We start from the raw sequence: 18,835 nt of genomic DNA, 5'->3' as shown, positions 1-18,835 counted from the left end.
GAAGGGAACAGATTTATCCTCAAAATATTTTCGAGTACTCACATACATAGCTCTATTATTCAGTTTTGACCTGTGCCTTTGACAGGTGGGCCATATATATATATATACACACAAAGAGACTGGAACAGTAAAAACTCTCTTCAACCATATAGATAACCTAGAGTAAAAAGCTGCCACTGCTTGGGATATTTCACTCCAGGGTGCACAGAAACACCCGCTGGCAGTGACAGGTATTATGTCACAGCCTGTTTTCTTCCAAACAAAAGATGACAGGCAATGCAAACTGTTTTCAAATGACAACTTCCCATCAAAGTCCTGCTCTAATTCTGAACCCTTTCTGCCCTTTTGCCTCCAGAAACAATTATGCAAAAGAACATATAACAGGTCAAGATCCTCCTCCCCCCCCTTACCCTCACACTCTGTATGATCACAGTTGTAATCCTCTGGACAACTGTCAGCTTTTGCAACAGTTGGATGCCATCTCTAGTTCAGCAGGATCTAGAAGCAAGGCTTCTGGTCAGCAGCCAAAGACAGCAGCCTATTATTGATTCTGAAATCTTCAGAAGGAACAGTGACCACTGAGCATAAGATGCTCAAGCAGTGTGTAACCTCCATGTTAGTCCTACTGCATTTAAGAAATGGTGAATTTATTAGGCATACATTATACTAACATCTGGAAGAAGAAAAATATCTCACAAAGAAACAGAAAGGGAAGTATAAGGGAGAAGATGTTTCAAAGGTGAAGCAACAGTACACTTACATCACAATGCTCATAATTAACCCACTTTTTAAATAATTGCAGAACTCACAGAACTTGGAAAATGGAAGAAAAGAACACCACAACATACATAAATTCATACTAATCACCATTTTACCCTTGATTTAAGAATCACTAAATTTAACCTTTGTGTGAATGTATTATTTAATTAACATTTTAAAAAATACACTGCTCTAATTTAAAGCAGTACCAACCAATAGACAGAAAACAATGTATTCATCAATAAGGTAGCCATTAGTTTCAAAGGGGGTAAATATCAGTTTTTTATATGTAGACCAACAGGATTAAGTATGGTATCAAAATTATTGTAGCTTTATTCATGCACAAGATGCAAGAAGTCTATGTTTGTCGGTTATCACTTTGTTAATTTGTGTTAAAGGATGTGATGTCTGAATTAGCAAACCATGGTTTGTGATTATCCAGCAAACCAAAATCAGAAACCCTGGTTTGATGTGGGTTTATAAACCATAATTTGTGCTACTGTCTGGCTTGATGTCTAAATGCACAAAGCATCACCAGAGCGTTTTTTCAGCCAGAGCTCAGCTCCACCACCTCTCAGGTAGGCTCCATTGCAATTCTGAGAGAAGAAGGGAGAGGTTCATGGTGAGCTCCGGTACCCCTTTTCCTAGAAAAATAGCACGGAGCATCACCATGGCAGCAGCTCCATCTCCAGAGGCTTTTGAACCATGGAAAAGGAAATGGTGAGCCAATGAAGAATTTAAACAGGTAAGCAACTTTGATGCTCAGACCACAGCTGGAGTTCAGAATTATACATAATGGAAGACAAGGGTTTGGCATTAAGGTCTGCCTTGAATAACCTTATATGAGCTGCATAACAAGCCCCACAAGGAAACGGCCATGTATGGAACTGTTTGGGTCTCAGGGGATTCCCCAGGAGCACATAAGCTATTGTGGTATTCCTGTGGAAGGCAGGGCTTATTTATCTTGGTCTCCAGCTTCCTTCCCTTAAGGTTAGACCTGCTGCTTGGAACTAGGCTGCTCACTGGTTGACAGGGTTGGAAATGAATTTTGCTCATACTTGCGTGACCCATGGTGTGACATATTCAACTTTCCCTCAGAAAGAGTTGGTTACACTGTTATGCATTCATTTTCTACTTTTGTCACAACTTCAGTGGGATAATTGCTCATATAGGAAAGACCCCCTTACAGGGTTTTAAGAGTGGTGTGGTAGGTCTCCTGCCTGGCTCTGGGGGCCTGACTTTTCACAGCTCAACTCAGGTTGCCAAGTAGAACCCAGATTCTTGGCCTACACCACACTATGCCAGCAATTTGCAGGTGGTGGCTCCAGAAGATGAGTTGGCATCATTTCCATTGGACAAGAGCCAAGCTCTCCAAAAGCCAATCCTTATCCTTTGCCTAGCCACCCCTACATACCTGCTGTACCGGGAACTTACGGCCTATCTGTACCCAAACCAGATTTCTAGGGTTTTTTTGTTCTGTTCCTGGGGGAGAGTCACTTTGTGCATGACACACAATGCTTGTCACTATTTTCACTGTACTCGTGATTCTTTGAATCCAATCCAATATTTAAGAATTTCATGTATTCTTAGTTATGTATCTGAGAAGTCATAATGATTTACAAGACGAGCCTGGCATCACTGTTCTTCCTAGTCCTCTTGAAGGTCTCTCATTTGTCTACAGCTTGGTGGCATTTCACAGGATATGACGTTTCTGAGCTTCCAGCTTCAGAACCTGCTGCAAGCCGGAGCTCTGACCCAACAACAGCTGCAGTAACTAGCCCCCGTCTCCTTTGTTCTCCCATGTCCATTGGTTCTAGAGTCAGCCATGATGAGGAAAGGGAAGCTTGATGGAAGTTTCACTCATTTTCTAAAAGTTTGCAATGCCAGACCAGGTGTGATGTTAAAAATGTTCCTGTTTCAAATTCAGAAGCAAATTAGGATTTTTCCAAGACTGTGTGTAAGGGCTAAAATGAGACAAGTCTCAAGTGAGTCTTACTCTAGAATTCCCTACCCCTACTGAATAGAGTGGGACGTGGGTGGCGCTGTGGGTTAAACCACAGAGCCTAGGACTTGCCGATCAGAAGGTCAGCGGCTTGAATCCCTGCGACGGGGTGAGCTCCCATTGCTCAGTCCCAGCTCCTGCTAACCTAGCAGTTCGAAAGCACGTCAAAGTGCAAGTAGATAAATAGGTACCACTCCAGCAGGAAGGTAAACAGCGTTTCCATGCACTGCTCTGGTTCGCCAGAAGCGGCTTAGTCATGCTGGCCACATGACCTGGAAGCTGTACGCTGGCTCCCTTGGCCAAAAAAGCGAGATGAGCACTGCAACCCCTGAGTCGGTCACGACTGGACCTAATGATCAGGGGTCCCTTTACTTTTACCTTATTGAATAAAGTGAGTTTCTCCATTTGATCTTTTCCAATGCACAGTTAATAGAAGAAAGGAAACAAAAGTATTTTTTAATTGTGCACACTTCACAATATTATACAACAGTTGTTCAGGCAACAGTATGCTGTAGTACTTTGATTTCTATAGTAACATTTGTAGCTCAGACTTCTCTCTTCGACATAAAACTTTTCATGCTGATTCAGGACTGTAGAATATATGCATGTGGCATATACTGTCTGGTGAAAACACTGTCTTTCCACACACAAGGACGAACAAACAAATACAGCCAAAATGGTCTGCAAAAAAATTTGGTCCCTTACCTCTCTCGCTCTGACCTCACCACTGTGATCCATGTGATGGTCACCTCCAGGCTTTACTACTGTAACTCACTCTACATGGGGTTGCCCTTGAAACTGACCCAGGAACTGCAGCGGGTGCAGAATGCTGCAGCGAGACTCCTTACGGGGTCCTCGCAACGGGATCACATTCACCTAGTGCTATACCAGCTGCACTGACTCCCGGTGGATTACAGGATCAGGTTTAAGGTGCTGGTTTTAACCTTCAAAGCTCTATACGGCCTAGGACCCTCAGACATCGTCTCCTCTGATATGCCCCACGGAGGACCTTACAATCTGCAAACAACAACACTCTAAAGAAATTAGAGAAATTAGACTGGCCTCAACCAGAGCCAGGGCCTTTTCAACCGTGGCTCCGGCCTGGAATGCTCTCCCACAAGAGACTAGGGCCCTGCAGGATTTGACATCTTTCCACAGGGCCTGCAAGACGGAGCTGTTCCGCCAGGCCTTTGGCCAGGGGGCAGTCTGACCTATTTTCCTTTGTATAAGAACAAGCATAAAGGAGGCCTCCCAGCCTGTTCACAGGTCCTTATATGATCAGTGACAGCAGCTGGTCCTGGGCAAGTATTAAGTATTAACCGCTCTCAATCTTAACCTGATAACTGCCATTTGTCCAGATTTTAATTTGTCTAAATTATTTTAAAGATGTGTTTTAATTAATTGATGCCTGTTTTTATGTATATTGTGTTGTTTGTATGATGTTAGCCCCTTGAGCCCGGCTGGGGAGGGCGGGGTACAAATAAAATTATTTATTATTATTATTATTATTATTATTATTATTATTATTATTATCACATTAATGCAGAGCATTCCACAAACAGGAGGCCAAAATTGAAAAGGCCTGTTCTCTTTATGCCACCCTCCAAATCTTCCTTGGAGAAGACATGCAAACTATTAGCATAACTTTAAGGACTATAAAATTAGCTATCTCAATGCTAAATACTGGGACATTTAATAGTATGTATGCCACCCTTAAAAAGCAATGCCGTTTGTCACCATGGGTGTAGCCAAGGGGGGCAGGGGGGGCAGCTGTTCCCCTTAAATCAATAAAAATAAATAAAAACACATAGCTAACTCAGGTTCGCCCCCCTTTAAGGAAAGGCCTGCCCCCCAACAAGTATCCTGGCTATGTCCATGATACTGGCCCAAAGCAAAGGCTCCGAAGCATATTTTCTAATATCCACAATGCAAGTTAATATTATAGCAAGTTAAGATCACTTCAGGGGAAGGCAATTACATGTCACAATATCTAGACACCCACCCAAAGCAACTGAGCCACTACAGTTGCCCATTTGCCTTAAATGTACTTAGAAGGGGAAGGGTTATTGGGTTGTTGTCATTTTTATTTTGATTATGTATTTTCTGGTTTTATATTTTGATTTTATACTGTGAACTACCCTGAGACTCCGGTTATAGGGCGCTATATAAATTCAAATTAACAACAACAACAACAAATAATAATAATAATAATAATAATAATAATTTAGGAAGTTCCAAACTGGCTTTTTCCAGCTTTATTAGGGGAATGGTGGGGAGAGTGCTTCATATATAATGGAACTGGGCCAGAGCAAACCTGTGTTTAATGATAATGTAGATAAATAGCATAACGTCTTTTAGTAGGTCCAAGTTTTTAATTCCTGAGTATAGCACACAAGCTTTTAATAGTGTACACAGATTTAATCCCCATTTGTTCCTTCATAACAAATGCAGGTATCAACTAAGAAATAATCCAACACCTACTTCCTACTGTTTTGAAGGGAAAAGTTGAAGCTACTGTGCAACTTTTTTTTAAGAACTGCAACAGGATACACATAGTTTGTCCTCTAAAACTGGACCCCAAGTCATCCTGAGTTACATATGAGAGAGAAAGAGAGACAGAGAAACTCAGGCTATTATCTTTCCATATTTAAGCAATGTTAAATTCCATTAATTTCTAGGGGTGACTTTTAAACAGATATCCTCTACTGTTAAATCAATGGTATTCAGTAACATTTACCTTTGATTGGATTGTGCCTTGGGTCCCTCACCCACCCACCCAATATTGAAAAAACCCACGTAAAAACACATAGCCACACCAGTTATGTAAAAGTACGCAAGAAAACTAAATTCAAACAAATGTTCTTCAATCTGCTGGCAAATGAAACATTCCCTAAGGCTGTGTTATACAAGTGTGTGCAATCTTGTCGTAAAATCAGATATCAAGGTAAATAGCCCAGGTTTGTGCTGCCTGGGTAAACAATTGCATTTATCTCCCAATAAATAAATACCTAAAACCCCTACAGTTCAAGGCCCCCCAAAACAAATGATTTGAGCTCCCTCTGCAGGTTCTGCATTTTAAAGTAACTAAGGAACAGTTCCTGGGGAAGGGGGGTATATAAATTTAGCACGATCGTGATGATATGCAGAAACAGAAATGTTTTGACAGGATTTGGCAACAGAATAGTTGACACAGTTATTACTATTGTTCTAAAAACTAGAAATTCTGGCCAAACATAAGCAGGTGTCTTTAATTTAATTCACTGGAGTGGCACCTGTTTACAAAGACTTTGAATAAGCTTAGTAAGTTTATCTTCTTTTTGTAACTGCAAGCAATTTGATGACCAATAATGGAAAAACGGATGCAAGAAGGATTATATTATCTTTAACACTCATAACAGATTGTGAAAGACAAACAATGACCTATTAATTTAAATTTATATGCTCCTACATGCAGATATATGTTGATGTGGTCGTATGGAGTATCCAAAACATTTATCTTATGCACACAGAATCTTGCCCAGCCACTAGACTCATTCACCCAAACATACATCCCTCACTGGAAGCAGAGGGTAAATGCACTTGATCATTAACCAAGCAATAACTTATCATTGCATACATGTAACATCAAAGAAACCAGACTCTTGTAATGTCATTTCAAGCAGTAAGAATCTTTATCATGGTTCCTTAGATTTCTGACTGGGTGTAAACATGCAAAAAATAAAAAATAAAAAGAATCCTCATCACTTAGAGCACTGAAAATCTTTATTGAAATCGAGGTGCAAACTCTGTGCATTATTATGGATACATTTCAAAAGTAATATCCAGGAAACACTCTTTTTCATAAAGCAAGTTATACATATTGTGTCTATCTATAACAGTCATATACAGAAGATGAACACAACCTATAATGGTTTACTTTAGAAGGGAGAAAGGAAATCATGTACAAAATGGATATCAGAAAGACTTCAGTTTATAATCCTTATAGACACAATCCAATTATTTTCTAATATAGATTCTTGAAATGAAGCAGCACACAATGCACAGACACCCATCCTAGACTGATGCCCAATAGCTACCAACCTGAGGAGTTATTCCCCGACTCTGATGTTTGTACATTAACTTGTCAGCCCAGAGCAAAAAGAATCAGAGGAACAAAAAGTGCTGGTACTATTAATTGTTTATTCTAGGGGTGGATAAACTATGGTTTATTCATTCACTCACACAGCATGAGTGAAAAAATTATCTGCACACAGCTTTTTCGCTTATGGCATGATTCTGTCCGTGCCATAGAAACATGGGAAAGAAGTCCACCCCCCCCCCAAAAAAAATAACCTCTTTGTCTTGGTCACATTGCCAGTTACTCCAAAAGCATTGGTAAATATTCTGTTATTGCTGCCACCTTGATTTTCTGTAGGGCTCAAATTCTCTTATAGAAAGAAACCCCAACATCTAATTACTGGGTAGCACAACCAAATTATTCAGGCCTTGGTGGTCAGATGGTGGAAAAGAAAACCAAGTAACTGTGCCAAAATGAAAAAGAAAAGCTTTAATTGTTTTAATGAATCTGGAGATCGCATGGGTGGAAATATCAGGCGGGATCACCAAAACTTACACTGTCCTAACAATTCCTTTGTATCAGTAATTTCAAAGGGTTTTCGAAACAACCAGAAGTTTTTGTCACTGATTGTAAATGTAGCCAACAATATGGTTCACTTAGACATCAGGAACTGACTTATCAGGTAAAGAGAGAATTAAGTTTGGCTATATGCGAAGTTCCACCTTTTTACACAAATGGGAATGGGCATGTACACTTCTGGCAACATCAACTAACGAACGGGCTACCTGTCCTCAAAGAGGCTGGAAAAAGAAAAGACTTATGGTGTAGAGGAAAAGCAAAGCACAAAAACTGTTGCCCAATAACAGGATAAACATTTCATACAGAGAGTAACAGTTAGTTAGAACCGCAACACTTGACAGGGGTTGATTAATGGGAAAAGATGCAACAAGCCCTGGTATGGCTGTTGCAGACAGAAGTCAAACATATCTTCACAGAAAAGGCCTGTTTGCAAAATGGAGAAAAACTGAGTCAGCCAGGTTCAATTGTCCAAACCTCAAAAATTGATGCCAATATTAGATCGTTTTTGTCACACACTGATGAAGAGCTCAGCTAGAACCTCTCTGTGACTCCTATTCTCCAGTTTTTGGTTGTTGTTGTTGTAGGTTTGTTGGTTTTTGCTGCTGCAGGGATAGTCCTTCTGTTTACTGTTGTAGTGCTGTATTTAAAATAATAAAAACATTCTGACCCTATACATGCTAGTAATTGCTTGCAGAGAACAGTGTGAAATGATTCATTGAAACATTTGGACCTTCATTAAGGAAAGAGTTCATAGAACCTTCTGCCGCCACGCTACCAGGCCTTCCAGAATATATTGGTGCAGTATTGCATATTGTGTTTCAGATTTTTTTAAAAAGAATTCCTTCTCCATTACTATTGTGATGCAACAAGGTAATGGAAATGTCTATGAATCTTCCACAATGCCATACACAACTCTACTCTGTCCTTTCCCTAACACATCATATTATCCACTGAGTGCTGGTGCAAAAGGGGCACAGATGGGAATTTGACCATCATAGCAGGCCATAACATAATTTTCAGCCATGCCATAGCTGACAGCTTTACACAATTAATGCCATGGAAAAGTTTTGTAGTTCAGGTATTGAAACATCTGAATGGTTGAGTTGTGACTTCGTGCTTCATAGTGAATTGGAGACTTAATAGTCACTTCTCCATACAGTAGTGACTGAAATGCCAGTGACCCCCCTTTTTTTAGATACTGTGATACCTTGGTTTTCAAATAGAATGTGTTCCAGGAGTCCATTCAACTCCTGGAACCGGAGTGCTGCTCCTGCAGCCAATCGGAAGCCGCGCTGGATGTTCAGCTTTCAAAAATTGTTCCGTTCAGGAGCCAATTTGTTCGGGAGCCAAGGCATTCAGCTTCCAAGGTACGACTATACTATTTTGACAACTGGTTCAAATATTGCAAGCCCTCAAGATGTCAAATTAGTCATTTAATGGAAACTGTACTCTGCATAAAACTGATATCAAACAACCTAAACACACAAAAAAGCATGAACAACTAACACAAATCAGCCCTACAACCAAACACTACTAAACTCTATTCTCACCCACTTTACTCCATTCCTTCAGCTAATGAGTAGAGTTGCTGGCTGTACCATTCTGTACATGGTCCTGCCCCGAACTGCATGCTCTGTGAAATATGTGAAAGGGCTCTGCACGAGTCCATATGTACAGGCACAGGACCTATATATGCAACCAAGGTACAAAGGGCCTATACATGCAACCAGGGCTCTCAACTGCTAGTTATACATATTCAGAGCTCTTTCTGACATTCTGCTTGACTCTTGGAGTGAGGAATGAGCAAGCACTACCTGCTGCCCTCCATGATTTAGCACATTTAGTGATATGGGAGAAGAAAGAATTAGATTCCTGAAATTCCTTAGTTCAAATATGCAGATTCCTTTACATTATATATTTAAATAGGGGAATATCTTGCCTGGGACCAACATTAACGTCACAACTGTGGCAAGCTTTCTCCAGAACTCTTCATCACACAAGATGTTATGAAAAGCAAGGGGTGAGGGGGACAAGGAACAACATAAAACCAATTAAGTATACAATTTAGGCTACAAGCCATGAGGTCAGCTTGTGGACTCAGTTTCAAGATGGAGATTTCAGTCTGTATAAATCCCTCCGAGGTGCTATAGATATCTGGTTACACAACTAGGTTCCTGCAATGAAGAAGCAGTGACTGCTCCATATCTCTGAGAACTTCAAAGTCTAGCTTTGCAACCTAGTTCTGTCCCAAAGTGTAAAAAGAAGCACACAATTTATTGGGTAGACAGAAAGCAGAAATAAAAAGAAACATCACAGTCTTCAATTTAGCAAAGCCAGGAATTGGCTTTTTGAATGGGTCTCTCGGCAAAGCAAGTCAACTGAAACCAAACAGTGCAGTGTTCCTTAATGATTGAAGGAAATGCAACCCACGAAATGCAAGTCTATTCTCATGTGATCAAAATCACCACTCTCTGGCTGTAGATTTTGCACTGATTTACTAGAGTCAGTACTTCTCAAGGCACACAAAAATGGGGAAGATAGCTTGTTTGTCCATTAGGGAAAAAATCAAAAATTGAGTTGGACCAACCAAAATGTGACCAAAGTGTCGCCCTGATGCAGTAGTCTTTTTTTACTGCTATTCCTTTTGTTGTTTCCCTTGTCCTTTTCACCTCCTGCTTTGCTTAGCATCTTGCCTAATGAATAATTCTGGAGAACCCAAGTGCCTGTTGCCCTTTTGTGACATTCTTGTTGGCCCCGATAGAGGTACCATCCAACTGTGGATTTGGGAGGGTTTTCTTCTCTTTCTCTCTCTTTTTGGAACAACACAGCAACCTTTGTATTTTATGCACCCTGAATAACACAAATATGAGTATTACACAACCTTCATTTTAGGTGACTGAAATCTCTCCCCTCCATCATCTATTATAAAATGTTGTCAGGCAGAAACACCCTACTAAGAAAGAAAGACTAAACTCACAAACCTGACAAAGGCATTCATATGAGAAACAAGGAATTTATTCAAGGGATTACCATATTACCCAAACTGCATATTTCAAGTCTAAGGCTGAAATGTTCCATGCCATTTACACCCGCCACCATGAATTCATATAATCCATAGTCATGCAACACACACATATACATACATATAAACACACAAAGATTTTTTGAAATTACGCAACAGCGTGTAATTTCCCTCCTCAAGCTATAGAACCTCAACACCCTAAAGAAGCATACATATTGCTTTGGAGACAGTGTCTCATTCACCCTCACAACAGCTCTATGAAGTAGACATTCAGTGTTCCTGTTTCACAGATATGGAACTGAGGCTGAAAGATAGCAGCTTGCCCAAGGCCATCCAAGAAATCCTACTGAACCACTGGCTGTTTTAAAAATGAAAAATCTATTTAAAAATCAACACACACCTCAATACAGCAAACTTCATTTAAAAATCAAAACCAGAACTAATTCAAAACTCTCACTAAAATTAATTCAGGCCATGCACCCCAAAGCAGCAAACCAATTTCTACGAAGATCATCCAGCTAACCTGAATATATGTTACCAAAGCAGCACTTAATTTCTGCAAACAAAATGTAAAGTATTGTACCAAAAGCAAAACAAAAAGGCAAAGAGCAAACAGTACAAATGGTTACTTTTTTCTCCCTTATCTCAGGGATCCACCTTCATTGTGCTAGCTACCCCTTCCTCTTTAGACCAAAGATTCAATTGGGCAAAGGGATATGTCTATTGCATTATTATTAATTCAGATTATTCATCACTTTGTACCAAAGTCTCTAGGTAGTTTACAATAAAAACAACCAATACACTTTTGATAACAATCAATTAAATATAGTAATATAAAAACAAGGTACAATCAGATGAGCTGCTAAAAAAGAGCACCACAATAATTACAACTACCTCCTGTAGCAGTATCAACAAAATTGTAAGTGTGTGTAACTCTTGGGACAGTACCCACAATGGTAGGGCTGGGCAATGTATCGATATATCGTCCAAAACCGGTTTGAAGTTCACATCGTGATAATTGTTTCGTAATATTTGAGCTGGCAATATATCGCGAATCACAGTGTGTGTAAGGGCTAGGAGCTATCTGGTTTTCAACATCGTGGTAACTCACCAGCTAAACGTTGCAATGTTATCACCAGCTAAACCTCACAATATCACCAGTGAAACCTTGCAATGTTATCAGCAGCTAAACCTGTGAATACTCACAGAAGTGATGGGAGGCAGTGGCAGTAGTTGCGGCAGCCTGTGAGGCCTTGTGGCAGTGACGGAAAGTGGCGGCAGTAACGGCAGTGACAGAAACTGATGGCAGAGGACTGTGAGGCATCACAGCGGTGATGGAAAGTGGCAGAAGCGGTGGTGGCTTGCAAGTCCTCACAGCAGAGTCCTGTGGGGGCTCATGGCAGTGACAGGAGGTAACGGCTGGAGTGGCATCATGTAAGGCCTTCCAGCAGCAACGAGAGATGGCAGTAATAGCAGTGGCAGTCTGCAAGGCCTTGTGGCGACACAAGCAGTGGGGCTTGTGAGGCCTCAACATGGTAGCAAGAAGTGACGGCAGCCTGCAAGTCCTCCTGGCGGTAGTAGAAGGGGGTGGCAGAATCTGTGGCAGTCTGCCTCAGCGAGGCCTTGCAGGACACCGCTACTGCCACCACCATGACAAGGCCTCGCAGGCTGCTAATTATTGTGCCCCTGCTGCCAGGCTGCCGCTGCTTCTGCCTCCCCCACCCCATTGTTGATTCTGCCGCTGCCAGGCTGCTGCCATTTCTGCCACCTAGCAAACCTGCTGGCAGTCTGACCATCCCAGATTATTTGTATTCTCTATGACTCATCACCATAGTTTGGATTGTCCTGAATACCACCATTTGATAGCCAAGCCGAAAACCAAAGTCTCATTAGGATGCATTTTGGTTTGCCTGCTGCTGAAAGTGACCATGAGGTGATTGATAACTTCTGTTTCAGTGTATCTGAAGAAGTGTGCATGCACACGAAAGCTCATACCAAGAACTGACTTAGTTGGTCTTTAAGGTGCTACTGGAAGGAATTTTTTTTGTATTATCATTATCAGTTTGGGACCCTTAAATAGTAGCATTGTCCTGTCCACCTCTGCATGGTTCCTTCCTTATTTCAGATATTGTGATATATTGCGATGTTTAGCTGATGCTATATCATGATATTGAAAACCAGTTATTGCCCAGCTCTAATCACTGGTGGTGAGTAACATACTCAGTCATCATAGCCAGATCAGTTTTGGGTCTGTAGTGGGCATTAGATAATCTGTAAATATCCACTGTAGGGCTGGATTCAGACTAAGGCTATAATCCAAACTGCTGGCTGGCGAAAATAGAGTTTTATGGAGCAACTGCATCTACAGCCCTGCTGTTCAAGCTTGTCATGGCAGAAGGTAGTGGGGAGAAGAAGTGCCTCTTTGCTGCATCAACTCCTCGGCTAGTGTTGCAAAGCTATCCTTATCTGGCTCCATCAATTGTTGGTCTCCCTGCCTCCTGCTTGGCCAATCCCATTTGGCACCAGCCACCACTATAATACTATACCCATCCAATGCTAAGGACACCTCTAAAAGCTTTTCCCCTGCCACCTAAACTGTGAGGGGACACAAAGCATGGATTTGCAGAGTTCATTTGTCATATGAACTGGCAGTGGAGTATACACCCAGATCTCACTGGAAGGACAGGTCGTGAAGCTGAGGCTCCAATACTTTGGCTACCTCATGAGATGAGAAGACTGGAAAAGACCCTGATGTTGGGAAAGATTGAGGGCACAAGGAGAAGGGGACAACAGAGGACGAGATGGTTGGACAGTGTTCTCGAAGCTACCAGCATGAGTTTGACCAAACTGTGGGAGGCAGTGGAAGACAGGAGTGCCTGGCATGCTCTGATCTATGGGGTCTCGAAGAGCTGGACACGACTAAATGACTAAACAACAACAACATGACCTTCTGACCCTGTAGGGATATCTGGAAGAATTTTTCTGTTTCCTCTTGGTGAAAAGAGCAGACCGAGGAAAAGTTCCTTACCTACCCTGTAGCCATAGAACGTACCAAGGTGCACAAAGAGGGACAGACACTCTAACTGGCAGTGGGGAAATGGGGGGCAGGAGACTGCCAGAGCCAGTAAAATGGAGCAAATGTGTGTTTTTAGCAGGTTAACCAGCGATGGGTATTCTGGTAGCAAAGTTGCAAGGCAAAGCTGAAGATGTAGTGAAGCTGCTCCCAACTGGAAGTGGAGTATACACCCAGATCTCAAAGCTAAAAACTCTTCCACTGTTCAGTGGATGTTTAATCTTGGCTGGGTTGAACCAAAGTACCACACCATTGAAAATAAAGAATCTGACCGCCTTTTGTTTGTTTGCAGTACCACTGTGCATAAATCAAACACTGTGCATAGTTGGACCAATTGTGCGTAGTTTGACCAAATGACACCCAAATGTTGGTTGTTTCAAAAAAATTGCAGCGGTTTGTGGAAAAGCACGGTTTCGTTCACTAAGCATTCAGGCCATGGTAATGTTGCAATAAAAGTATTAAGTGGAGTTCAGGTCTCTGATGCAATACCACGGTAGAATGCAGCATACTTGCTCCATTGCAAGGTTTTCAAAATGCAACTGGATGGCAATTCATCTTACTAGAAGAGAGGTTTTACACCTCATCTGATGTATACCTCCAGTTTGCAATGTACTTTTCCCTCAAGAAAAATCTCTATATTGTGTCTGACTAAGGAACCTAAGTTTGGCTTGGCTTGCATCCACTCTGCAGTGTCTATACTTTTGAGCAGCAACCATTAAGAACCCTTTAGCAGCCATTTACACCTCTTCCAGAGCCATTAACACCTCACTGGTAGCCTCTTTTCCTCCAAGGCCTTAAAGGGAGGTGCTAGAAAAGAAAGGGAAAATCTGCCCTCACTCCAAGGCTTGATTAAGTGTACTAGATGTAGGACTGTTTCACACATTACTGTTTTCCTGTCTCTGTAAGAACAAAAGATACATCATCACTTCTGAAGTACACTAGCAGCTTCCTCACCCTATACTTCCCAAATAAAAAATATTCATGCTATGAGCTTCTGAAATGAGGGTGTACATTTGTGTGTGTGTGTTGCACCATGGAGGATTTTTCTGTAGGAAAAACACACACACACCACCATGTGTGAATAGGTCTTTAGTTAAACAAGTTAATCTGTTTCTCTCACTGAGAAACAGCAGCTGTGGCTTCCTTTTTACCAGCCCTAACTCTCATATATATTGCACTGTATTTGTGCTTCTAATATTTTCTAGGGATCTATCTTTTGGAGGGGATAGATAGGGTGGTAGGAATTAATTGTAGCTCTGTAGGAAGGAGGTATTCATTCATTGATTCATTCATTCATTCATTCCCTGCCCATCTGGCTGGGTACATTCTTAGAATACATTCTTAGAAAGAATACTAGTTTGTGGAGACACCATACATTTACAGCACACCCTCCCTCCCAAAGAATCCTGGGGATTGCAGTTTCTTAAGGATGCTGAGAATTATAGCTCTTGTAGGGAACTACAGTTCCCATGATTCTTATGGGGGTGCACTTTAAATGTAATTGAGTGTACTCAGGGCTACATTAGAGTATTTTGGATTTGTATGTCTTATTTGGTGTTTTATTCATAAAAGTAAAATAAGAATCCTTACCAAACTGTTTAATGGATATTTGCTGTGTAACTCATGTGAGTATATCAAACTCTGAATTATGAATGTATTTAATAATCTGTTAGGTTGGCCATTAGTATGAAAGCAAAGCAAACAGCTTATTTGTATTCTAATGTGGTAAACATCAGGCAATGTAGCAGTTAAAGGGTATTAGGCTCAGGCCTATAATGCCTGGCTTCAAAACTTCTCTCAGCCATTAAGCTCACTGGGTGATCTCAGGCCAGTCACTGTCTCTCAGCTAAACTTACCTCACAAGGTTGTTGTGAGAATAAAATTGGAAGAGGAAGAACCGTATGTGCTGCTTTTTAAGTTCCTTGGGGTAAAGGTGGGCTATAACCATAACAACAACAAGTGCCAGTTAGTTATCCAGTGCCCCAAGGCAGTTGAAATCCGGGGTAGGGGGTGGGGCTCACAAATTATCTCCTAACAAGTTTTTGATTTTACCAACAACAGTTTTAATAAATCAATTTCAAGGTCAAATCACTATTTTGATCCATTCTTGTGGGGCCCCTAAAAGGCATGGGGCCTACTCTGCCTATCTGGTATCCGCCACTGCAGTTATTCTATTTTACTTAGGAAAAACAAAGGCCAACTTATTCCGCCTGGAGTTGCTAGATTCCCCCACCCACCCAGCCACATACCTGAAGACCCTGTTTATCCACAGGAGGCAGGGGCAGAGCCTTCAGGATGCAAAACCCAGACATCCACGTCTCATTAGGTCAGATGAGTGGCATAGCCAGTCCAAGGGGGAAGTGGGAGATTACAGTTACTGTACATTTGCACAAGGAGTGATGCCCTACTTTCTGGAGAAAAGAAGATGAGCCATCATGAAACACAACTTTCTTGCACTCCTTTATCCTGCCAAGCACCACTCTTCAAAAGCAGAATGGGAGAATGTGCTTCTCAGATGGCGAACATTTCCCTAAGTGGGGCATATCAGCAGCCTTTTTATGCCAGGTGAGACATGGAACCTTGCACATCCTACCTAAGACAGGGAAGTGGATCTGTCAGGCTGGAATATAGAGGCAGGGACAGAATGCTTCCCATTGACCAATTTTTGACTTGGAATACACTGCTGTCGTTCTTTCACATTTCTGCAAGCCTGCAGTATTCTTAGTATTAGGTACCTTTCCTTAATTATCATCTTCCAAACTTGTCTCATTAATCAGCTGATCATTAATCAATAGGGCCAAACATATTTTTACATATGTAAGTGAGTCTTTTTAGTAATGCTAGGGAAGGATGTGTGGAGGATAAATACTATTAAAGGGTACATAAAATGTACAGTAGGTAAAAATGTTTTCTTTAGCTAAAAATTGTCATACTAGTGTACCCCAAAAAAACCCAACCAAAAAAACCTGAGGAACTGTGTTAACAAATTCCTTGTAAACAAAGCAGGTTTCACATTTTATCTGCATGCCAGGTATTTTCTTTTTAATGAAAAGCTTCTGTCCTACTTCTACACCAAAATTATAATGTTCTATTTTATAAAAAGATACTGAAATGTAAAATGAGCTGACATCAAAATATAACAAGGAAGCAGAGATAAATTAAAGGAATTCTTTAGTTCCTTCAATAACTAATCAGAGATATATAGAAAGAGACCTTTTAAGTTTAATGATACCTGCTCATTAAATGATGCTAAACACTAAAATACCATGAACAGCAGGGAATTTCAGTTTACATTAGAGGAAAAAAATAAAAGGGTAAAAATGACTGAAGTTGGTCAGTTCAAGCTGATAGGGCACTTCAAATGAATAACAGAAGAATAAAAGAGACACTCTAGGTTAAATTAGGTTCTCCTCTGCCTTTTCTTGAAAGTTCTTAACTTCAATATTTTTTTTTTTGAATTAACTAACCTGCCAAAAAAAAAAAAAATCAAAGGCTTGAATTGGAGTAAAGTTAAACAAGCAACTGTACTTCAGAGTAAGTTTACCCATTAAATTGCAGATAAAACCTTAGCATAAGAAAAAAGATGGCGGATTTCATCTATGTATTAACTTCTAGTCTAGCCAAAGAAAAGAAATAGCTTTTCTTTGAATTTGCCTTACATTATATTTCCGTGCTAAATGGGGTTATTGTAGTAACTTATAGCACAATCCTATGCATGTCTACTCAGAAGCAAGGCCCAATGATTTCAATGAAGCTTCTTCCCAGGTAAGCAAGTATATGATTGTAGCCTCCATCACAAAAATGATAAGATATTGAAAAATGTGAGAGGCGATTATCTACTATTTTATTTGGCATTTTAATGCATTTTAAATGTTATAAAATATTTCTTTGTTATCTAGGACAAGTGCATAGTATATACTAAAAATGCTTCTGAAGAAAGTGAGTTTGTAAATAAATAGTTTGTGGTTTTTATAATATTCTAACAAGGCACTTCTTTTTAGGCTACACTGCTTTGAAGATGATTACATTTATCATTTAAAAACAGCAGAATTCCATTCTGGGGTGTTTTCTTCTTAATGTAGAATATAAATGAATTTGGGGGCAGGAATATGCTCCTTCAAAAAGCCATTCAACCTATATTAATAGATGCTAAATTCTGTTCATGCATTTGAAAATAAGAAATATGGTGCTCTTATACACACCACGATTTTATTTTCCTAGAAACTTCATTGCAAAGGTCTACACTAGCTAACAGTTATGGTCAAAGTCATGGGATGTACGGCCTATAAATGGGAACAATGATAAGAGTAAGCAATAACTTGAGACATTATCCAGACAAAGTTAAACACCTACAAGTTCATTTTCAGAGGAAAAAACAAGAACATGCTTTAACTAACTCCCATTACAACATTACGAATTCTATACCTTATTACCTAGTAAAAAGCCCCGTTGAACTGAAATGGGCTTACTTCTGAGAAAGTCCACAGATAAACATACCTAAGAGAAAACAGTTCACACTTTCATTTTTACACTATTTTCAAATATTATATAGTACAAATTTAAAGGCAGGATGTTGTATTTGGAAGAAATGTTTAGAATTAGCTCCCCGACCCCAGCCTGCCTCCTTCATCTAAATAGTAAATACTGAAAAGGTTCTAATGGACTGCATTAGCCTTATACATAGGGGTGGTGGTTGGTTTTCTAATAAACACTGCATATGAGAAATCAGTGCTGGAAGTTTGCACTACGAGAGTTGTGTTGAGATGTCCTGTGTTGAGATAAAGTCAATGTGGAGCAGAATTAACCTAGGTAAAATTTACCTTTGGGATCCAACGCTATCCTTTAGTACTTTTTATAGGTTTTTTTTTAAAGAATGTAAAAACATAATAATCAAATTCAGTATGAAGCTTCTCTTTCCCACATGTTTACATTGCTATTGTTGCTTTTTAACTGTACCACCTTCAAGGTATGGAAGCTAATAAATACATTTAAAAAAACCTACATCAGTGCACCTGAAGTAATTTAACCACAAAAACTAATTGGCAGCCTGTTATCAACACAGGAGTCAAGCAGACTGAGCCCGGTGGGGTCTGGAAGAGGTCCAAGCGCATGAAGCAACCTTTGAAGCAGGCACTCGTGAGTCACAAGGAGGACTCAAACAGCAAGAGAGCAGTAGGCCAGTCCTCCTTGTCTAAGGAAGAATCCCCAGACCAAGCTTCTGTCATAGTCTCATTGCTGATCAACGTGCAGAGCTCACTGGGGTGGGAGACCAGCCAACCGGAAGAGTTTTTGAGGTGTACTTGCCTGAAGGCAGAGTCAGTGTCCAAAGTCAGATCCAGTCCT

General features: G+C 40.5%; 1 protein-coding gene across 16 annotated transcripts in view; it reads right to left on the bottom strand.

Moving 5' to 3' along the window:
• Positions 1-18,835, bottom strand: part of FOXP2 (forkhead box P2) — a 350,478-nt gene that overhangs the window by 196,353 nt on the left and 135,290 nt on the right. For 2 of the 16 annotated variants that reach the window (XM_083699195.1, XM_083699196.1), the window contains exon 1: positions 5,243-5,343. The exons of the other annotated variants lie outside the window; for them this stretch is intronic. The gene's annotated coding sequence lies outside the window, so the exon portion shown is untranslated. Of the gene's footprint in view, positions 1-5,242; positions 5,344-18,835 lie in introns of those variants that run through there. 16 annotated transcript variants of the gene reach the window in all.

The sequence above is a fragment of the Podarcis gaigeae genome, assembly GCF_964106915.1.
Source record: "Podarcis gaigeae genome assembly, chromosome: 10".
NCBI classification, from domain to species: Eukaryota; Metazoa; Chordata; class Lepidosauria; order Squamata; family Lacertidae; genus Podarcis; species Podarcis gaigeae.
This window is presented reverse-complemented; position numbering and strand designations above follow the sequence as displayed.